General features: G+C 33.4%; 1 pseudogene across 1 annotated transcript; it reads left to right on the top strand.

The window, feature by feature from the left end:
* The first annotated feature begins 1555 nt into the window (after positions 1–1555).
* On the top strand, positions 1556–2145 carry LOC311170887 (small ribosomal subunit protein eS24-like; annotated as a pseudogene). The gene has a single exon. The product of its transcript is annotated as a small ribosomal subunit protein eS24-like (transcript).
* The last annotated feature ends 7068 nt before the right edge of the window (positions 2146–9213 follow it).

Here is a 9213-nt window from a genome sequence, read left to right as displayed (position 1 = left end):
GGCTTGTGTGAATTCTATTTATTACAACATGATGTAAAATCAACATTTATCATTGTAAAGGGCAGGAATGGACACAGTGTAGGTTTTCTATGATTCTATGCAGACGGGGTAAAGGAGGAGAGAGTCCTGGAGCCCTCGGTGGCTTTTCAGGGTTTTATTGGGATTTACCAGTGATATAGCAGGTAGGGATACTGGGGGCCTGGGAGGCAGGCCTCCCAGCCCCCAGCAAGTCTTCACAGGGCTCTCCGGCATTCTCTCTGCTTCTCTTGTGGTTCTGCTTCTACTTCTCTGCTTCTCTCGGCTTCTCTGCTCCTTGTTGGCATCCCCGTGACACTGGCCTTAAAAGCCCAGTCTCAGCCCAGGTGAATCCCATTAGCATATGCCCACACCCTATTCCAGGTGCCCTCCATCAGGCAAGCATTCAGGACCGCAGGTTTCCGTCATCTATCCTAATGGCAGGAGGACAGAAAAGCCTGATACTTTTTACCTTATCCTACAATCATAATCCAAGCATGGTTCAAAGTATAATACTTATCATTTTTACTTTATTGATAATTAAACATAGGCCTGATGAGAAATAGCTTTATAACAAGGTTCGTTCAAATACTATATGTTGATTGCTTCTTAAAAGATGCTAAATCTCAGTGTATGTAAAAATGCATGCATGCATAATCATTTTAAACTATTACTTTCCATGGATTTTTGTCATCAATTATTTTAAATAATTTTTAATTGCAGAAATGCTTCTCTTCTTCAAGGCATCAGATCTATTTTCCCCCATTAAACCCTGGTACCACACTGACTATCACCCTATTCTCTTTTCAATCTCCTTTGTGTCAAACACAGGAAAATTTGAAATCCCTGTGAATATGAACATTCAAATCCAATGTAATCAATAGAAATATTTAAATGCTTTTAATGATTATGTAAATATATGGGTTGATTATATTTTTGGTGACTTTTCTTATCTCCTTGTTCTGGGGAATTACATGCTGATAGACTGAACTAATTAAGACAAAATGCTTCTTAAATTGCATATTCAAAGCAAGGCCAAAATCAGTGGTATTCTGACTGCCTTCAATTCCTTCTGGTCTAATTATTTATAATCTCTTTTTATAATTAAAATAAATCTATATTCATGTCAATTTGCCATTCCACATTGTAAGTAAAATCTGTTCTGCCTATAGACTAATATTTGAATTAGCAAACTGATATTCCAGGCTTCCATTTTCTGACCCTAATTTCATTTTCTAAACTTTAGTTCCATGATTTTATTTCAATTGTACTGTACTACATGGAAACAGTACTGTTCAGTCCACTATTTTTCTCATTGTTTATTTGGACTTTTTACATACTAATCCTTCAATTAAAATATTACATGGACTCTACTGCATCATTCTATGATGCAGTCTAATGAAACAATATCTTATACAATTTAGCAGTTCTATTTTTTCTGTCCTGATGTGTACAAATGATCCACTCTCCTCCTCTATCTTCCCTATAGATAGAGGCTATAGTAGATCTACTTTTATATTTCCAAAATTCCTGTAAGTAGATGGGGGTAGCTGAGAGTATTTTTAACTAAATCCATTATTAATTAATTAACAGTTTCTTATTCTGGATTCATATATTGCAATGTCCTCAGGCTAAAACTATAATTCAGTTTGAAACCAAACCTAAGCACATTTATTAAATACTAAAAAAAAAAAATACAGGCTGTTTAGAAAGCAACCTAGTTTTCTGTATATCCATTGCCATCATGAATGACACAATAACTATACAGACAAGGAAGTTCATGCTTCAGTGGAAGCAAATGATCATTAATGTCCTTCACCCTGGGAGGGCAACAGTACCTAAGACAGAAATTCGGGAAAAGCTAGATTAAATCTACAATACTACCCCTGATGTCATCTTTGCATTTGCATGTAGAACCCATTTTGGTGAAGGCAAGACAGTTGGCTTTGGATGATTTATGATTTCTCAGGTTATGCAAAGAAAAATGAATCCAAACATACACTTGTAAGACATGGCCTGTATACGAAGGAGAAGATACAGCAAAAGGAGCACAAGAACAGAATGAAGAAAGTCAGGGGTACTGCAATCAGGGGTGCTGCAAAGGCCAATGTTGGTGCTGGCAAAAATTAGCTGGAGATTGAACAACAGAAGGAGTAAAGATTCTAAGTGACTTTATCTGTATCTGTGGTGATAATGCTGATTTTTTGGTGAGAGGATTAATAATATGTTTTACATGTCTGGTTGTCTGAAGAAAAAAATAAGAAAATATACTATAAGTCAAGAGTTGTATTTTATATTATTTGGAAAGTTTCCTCTTTGTGCATAAATAAATCATGTTCATTATTTCATAAACAAAATGACTGATGAGACAAAATATGGAAAATAGTTGTATATACATACACCACAAATACACATTTTCAACAAAATAATAAATCAAATGGTGTTCCATTTATATTCAAATATACTTATTGTATTAAAATATACTTTCTATTCTTATAAGTACATAGAATATATATCATTATTTTAAGTACTATATATTTTTCCTGTATGGGTGTATTATAATCAGTGTACAGTTTCTAACATTTATAAATAATGTAGTACCAGATATTATTATACATATGTCTTTATCACCAGTGCCAAGAACACTGCTTGGCAGGTGGTTAAGTGTCTTATAAAAGAAAGAGAATGTGGTGGTTATGATTAATGAATTAATTTTAAAAAGAGAATATTTGTATACTTGTGAGTTTACCTGCAAGATAAGGGACTGGGCCAACATTTATGTATATTTTGTAAGGCTATTGACATAAAGTTGCAGACTGGCATACTTAGTATCATACAATTTGTGGTTGACAGTACTTAATTTGCAATGCTATTATGGACTGATTACTTCCAAAATTAATATGCTAAAGTCCAAAACCCAATATCATCTTATTATTGTGTGAGACCTATAGGAGATACTAGGTCATGAGGAGCTTTCATTAAAAAGACAGTGTTTTTATAAAAAAGACTTCACAAGTTTCCCTAGCCCTCCTGCCATGTGAGGTTACAGAGAAGACAGTCATCAATGAGGAAATGGCTCTCAAGAGAAACTGAATCCCTAGCCATGATCTTGTACTTTCAAGCTTCCAGAAGTGCTATATATGTGTGTGTGTGTGTGTGTGTGTGTGTGTGTGTGTGTGTGTATTTGTTTATAAGTCACCTAGTATACTATGTTTTTGTTAGTGGCTAGAAAGAACTAACACCCACATCTTCAACAAAATGAATATTGCATTTTTATTTTAATCTTTGTCAATCTGATAAATCAAGATAATTTATTGTTATTTAAATTACCTTTTTAAAATTTCATCGATATGACTGTTTCATATTTTTACATATTCTTTCTGAATGTGTGCTCTCTACCTAATTTATACTAATCATTTTTTTTTAAGATTTATTTATTTATTTATACAAGCACTGGGTACAGTCAGAAGTGCCGAAGGGTGAGAGAATTCACCAGAGCCAGAGCCGGGAGCAGAACAGGCAGAAGGACCGAAGTTCACTTCTGAAGGGAGCAGCGGGTGGCAGGAGAGGTCTACGCGCCATGCAGGACATTCCTCCAGTGGCCAGGGAGCAGCCGGGGATCGAACCGGCGCCTCAGAGGCTGTGGGCAGCTTCACAACCTAGCGCTCAACCCAACCGCTGCGCCACCGGGGAGGCCCTAATTTATACTAATCTTAATGACTTTTCTAATTTAAGAAAAGATTGACAGTTTACATTGTAAGTGAAATTTTTTCAGCTTGTCCTTTTCCTTTTTTGCTTATGATTTATTTCAATGTGCTATTTGTTATTTAATGTTGTAGTTCAGGATATATAGCTTTGCAGTCATGGCTAAGCCTTATTTAACACAAAGGTTTTGTAACTATATATACATATATTATGTAATATATTATGTAATATATTATGCAATATGTAATATACTGTATATATTATGTAAGGGCCTCCCGGGTGGTATAGGAGTTAAGTTTTAGGGCTATCACCCCAATGACTTGAGTTCTATTCCAGCCAGGGAGACCTCTCCTGTCTTGCCCGCTGCTTCCCTAAGCAGTGTATTTCAGTAAATCTAACTGTTCGGCTCCCCACTCTATCTCTGGTGAATCCTCTCACCCCCACACCTCTGGCCTACACCCCAGTTCTTCTATGCAAAAATAAATAAATCTTAAAAATAAAGAGGTAACAAAAAAAAAACTCTATTATATAAGTAATTAACCGTCCATTTCTTCTTAATTTTTAACTCTCTCTCCAGTTCTGAGGAGCTGAAATTGAATTTCCTCCCTCTGCCCTATCCCATCTTTAAAAAATTAGTATTTTTAAGGAATGTCAACCTGTTCTTATTCTATACTGATACAAATTTTTCATATTAGATATGCCACTCTATCTTTTTTAATCTATTTTTTCTTTAACTTATTATGTAATATTCTCTGAAGAACCACTTACTAATTTTCAAATCATTGAAACGTTTTATGAAAAGTATAATTACCTACTGAGTGGATCAGCAGATGGACCTTGCAAACATAGTCCTCGCTCATAGAGCCTAAAATCCTCTTTGTAACATCCTTCTTCAGTTTGTAAGTTTCACAAAAATGATATCACTTCCCCAGAGGCTTTCCATATGTCCTGCACCGAGTTAAGTAAGAGAGATGACTTAGTTATCACGAATTGTTTTTTAATGTAACATAAAAATGCAATCTGTATGAGTGGTTCTGAACATATTTTTAAGTCATTAAGAGCATATATAAAAACTGAGTTGTTTAGTATGGCAAAAACAAATGTCACAGACCATTTCAATGCACATATGGGAAAAATGTAACTGAACATTTACATTGGGGATTACTGCTTTACATTCTATCTTAGGAGTTAGGGTAGAAATAGCATTATGTGTTTGGAGTGTTTATCCTTTCAAAAAAATTTTCCCACATTTTTTATTCAATTACTAAGAGAATAGTGTTGGAATCTCTAACTGTAATTGTGAATTTGTTATTTCCCCCTATAATTCTGCACGTTTTTTTTATTTGCTTCTTGTATTTTTATTTTCTACTAGTGAGCACATGCGCATTATACATTTGTATGTCTTGATGAATGGTTCCTTCACCACCACACAGTTATTTCTTTCATGTTGTTCATACTCCTTTCCCTGTATGTACTATGATCAATATCTATCTACACTCGTATTCTCATGATCATGATTACTATAAGTATAATTTTGCATTTTCTGAAAACCCTCTGCAACTTTATATTTTGTGTGCATCTTTTGAAAACAGCATATATGTGGTTTTGCTTTCTAATTCAATATAATTACTTTTTTTGGAAAGAATCCTTAGAATCCTTACTCTTTTCATAAAATATATAGCCATTTATTTCTATGAAGAGTTAGTTTACCATTATATTTGTTTTATTGCTCATCTATTTTGTTTCCCTTCCTTTCTGTTTTATTTGTTACAACAGATTATGTGTTAATTAGCTTCCCAGCATTTACTTTCAGATAATTGTATTGCACTTCACATATGACCGAAGTAGCTGACAACAGAGACATCAAATGATTTGCTGAATTGGCTAGGGGGATACTGAAAAATACAACTCAGAATCTACAATTTCCATATTTAAGATACTTTCAGATTATCATTACTTAAGCCACAAAAACAGACAACTCACTTTATTATCAAGTCTTTGTTATTATGGTCTTTGTTATACAGATGATCAATTTGCCCTAGCTATAAGTTATGCAAAAGAATTGGAGAGTATTATTTAAGTCAAATCTGATTTCAAAACTTGATTATGCCAGTTGCTACTTGTTAACTATTAACTTGCAACACTTATCACTGAATTTTACTTTCCCCATCAAGAATCAGTGACAAAAAGACCACCTTTGGTGGAAATAATTTAAAAAGAAATATAATGAGCAATATATAAGTGCATAATAAATATTTATTCTCGTCCAAACTTGTCCTTTTTTTTTTTTCTCTCTCCCCCAAAGGATTTAAACTGTAAGAGAAAAGAAGGAAATGCAACTCGTGAATTTTCTTACACTTTTTTTTTTTTTTTTTGTAAACTGTGTAGGGATGTTTTGCAGAAGCACGGTTTAAAACTTTCCTAAAAGGTAGAGCTTACTTGTACATACATAATTACATTTTCCCATAGCAGATAATTAAAAGTTTACTATTGTTAGAAGCAGGTGTCTAATTTGATATGATTTATATTTAACATTATGATATTAAGATAGACGTGTATTGAGTCATACTGCCTCTGTTAAACTGAAATAATTTTGGTTATTTAAAAAAAATAAAGAAGCTCATAACAAACCCATATTGTGTTTAATCAGTATTTTTGCAGTATCACACATAACTAACAACATCTGTGTAGTTGAAGTTTTTGTGGAAAATTTTTCATTTTCTTTTTAAATTCCTTGACATCTAAGCATAATTAAAGCAATTAAGCTATAGCTATTCACTTAGCTAACTGTTTATCAAATACATCAATCTTTTGAACACCCATATTTTTCACCTGAATTAAAAGTAGATGAGCTTTATGTCATTTTATGAATTTTCTGGCAATGAGCTAACAGAGGTTAGTCTAACTAATTGATTTTGTCTAGAATTATTTTGTGCATGCAGTTGTCAGGATTTCATTCCAAGTGATTAATTTTCTCACCAAAGTCAACTCCATAAAAGTGACCAATTATCTAGCATTAAACCTTACAGATGTTTGCTTCTGTGAGCATCTTATAAAATAAACAAAAGTTCCTTTAGGAGTCCGTCCTCTAAATTTTCTTACCCCACAAAGTTAACCAGGTGAGTTCTGATGTTCTCTTTCCAAAGTTCAGGGCATTTTTGACAATTTTAGGTTTTTTTTTACTTTTTTATTTTTTAAGATTTATTTGTTTATTTGTTTGTTTGTTTGTTTGTTTATTTATTCAAGCACTGGGTACAGTCAGAAGCGCGGAAGGGTGAGAGAATTCACCAGAGCCAGAGCAGGTAGCACAGCAGGCAGAAGGACCGAAGTACACGGCTGAGGGGAGCAGCGGGTGGCAGGAGAGGTCTGAGAGCCATGTGGGACCCTCCTCCGGTGTCCAGGGAGCAGCCAGGGATCGAACTGGCGCCGCGGAGGCTGCGGGCAGCTTTGCAACCCAGTGCTCAACCGCTGCGCCGCCGGGGAGGCCCATTTTTGACAATTTTGAATGCTTAAACTGATCATTTTGAAAATTATGTTTCCTAATTTCCAAATCCACAAATAGTGCAGCATTATTGCTCCAAATATGTTGGTACAAACTGTGAAAATGTGTTTGGCTACAAATTGCTGGAAAAAATACTTTTCTGGAGCAATAATAATAGGACCCAAAGTGTAAATTTACTTTTATTTGATATTAAGGTCTCCTCATCATTTAAGTTGCCATAATGTTGTTTTCACCCTTTCTATAGTCTTTAAAACAAAGTTTCTTCTTTGAACAGTGAAGGCATTTGTGTAATATTGTGGAAACTAACATAATAAAGATCTCTTCCAGAACCTTTTTACTCTCATTTGATTTTATAACATGATGTTCCTCTACTGCTAAGAATTATTTGTAAAACTGTTTCTTACCTAGCCTTCTGCAGGTAGTATTTTTAAAGATTTTGTATGACATTATCTAGATCTATGTTTTGACACTTTATTTATTTTTACCCTGCTAGACAGACAAGTTAAATTTAATGTAAATTTTGCGAAGGAAACTAAAATTTAAGTTCTGCCAAGTAGAGTTGAGAATTAGAGGGTCATGACTCATCGAATTATCACAAAAAAAAAAAAAATTGGCCTCAACTACCAGTATCTTTCACCGGGAGAGGTGTCTCTCAATAAAAATTGCACTCCATAGGGTAACAACTAAAAAGTAAAACAAATGTTATCATTGAGAAAATGAGGTGGCCCACAAATGGATTCTATTCAGAAGAAACAATCATTCAAATAAGAAGTGATTAAGAGAACTAAAGCATTATGCCAATGTTTTTGTTCTTATAAATAAAACTCAAATACTATTGTACCTTGATAAATGTCTTATCTTCAAATGAATTTTCTTTCTTTCATCAAATATTTATTAAGTACTTTTTAATGTTTCAGGCAGAACTCTAGATGCTGGGAAAACAATGATATGCAGGATGGAAAATGTCTTTCCTTAGGAAAATGGATTTAAACAAGGCAGATTATTAGCAAGTCATGCACTTAATGTGGGCTAAGTATATCAGATAATAATGCAAATTGTTGGGTCACATTTAACTAATTTGTGGCTGGGGTTACTTGGAGGGAAGATTCATTATAAAATCCATCAAGAAATGCCTTTGATTCAAAAAAGGAAAAAAATAATAGAAATGTTTGGAGCACATTGGGTAAGAAAAGTTAAAGCAGCTTTGAAAGTTGGGACCAATACTAAAGTGGGGGTTCAAATGGAACAGGGTTTAGATTAGATAAACTGAATATATCCAAAATATTTTGTGGTATGAGAAAGAAAAGTGGTACAGAAAAGAACACATCATAGTGTGCGTGTGTGTGTGTATGTGATTTATAGATTATATAAATGTTATTGACCTTAATACAACACATTTAGAAATTGCTTAGCAAATTTTATTGTTATTATGTGTGAATTTTGTTTCAGGTTTTAAAAACTGAGAAACAAAGAAAACACTACTTTTAATAACATGCAGCTGCTTTTTAAAAAGTATCTTAGAAAGTAGGTATTACATAGATTTTAAGCATTTTCCCAAAGAAATATAATTACAAACACAACAATGCTCTATCATCTATGATGAATAAAATGTGACAATGATCAAATATTCTATAACTTTGATAATAAATGATATAGTTATTTACATATTTATGTCTCATTTAATAAATTTACGTGTATATGTGATTTTGGTTTTCTATTTTGCTCCTCTTTTCCCACATTTTATAATTGCCCTGTCTGCAAACTGCAAATATGTGATATCTTCTTGTCTCATCAGTTGAGAAAAAGATTTGTGCAATGAAAGTTCATGTGATTTTTCTTTAGAGATCATTCCTATAAATATATAAAATACAGACAGAGTAAAATGGCATTCACAAAGCAGCCATTTCAACTAAGTCACTTTACTTACATGATGTATTCTAATCACAAGCAAGTCATAAAAATAAGTGTGATCTCAGAAATGAGTGCTATTA

The sequence above is a fragment of the Talpa europaea genome (assembly GCF_964194135.1).
Source record: "Talpa europaea genome assembly, chromosome: 5".
Lineage (NCBI taxonomy): Eukaryota > Metazoa > Chordata > Mammalia > Eulipotyphla > Talpidae > Talpa > Talpa europaea.
Note: the sequence above shows the minus strand (reverse complement) of the source record. Positions and strands in the feature narration are given on the sequence as shown.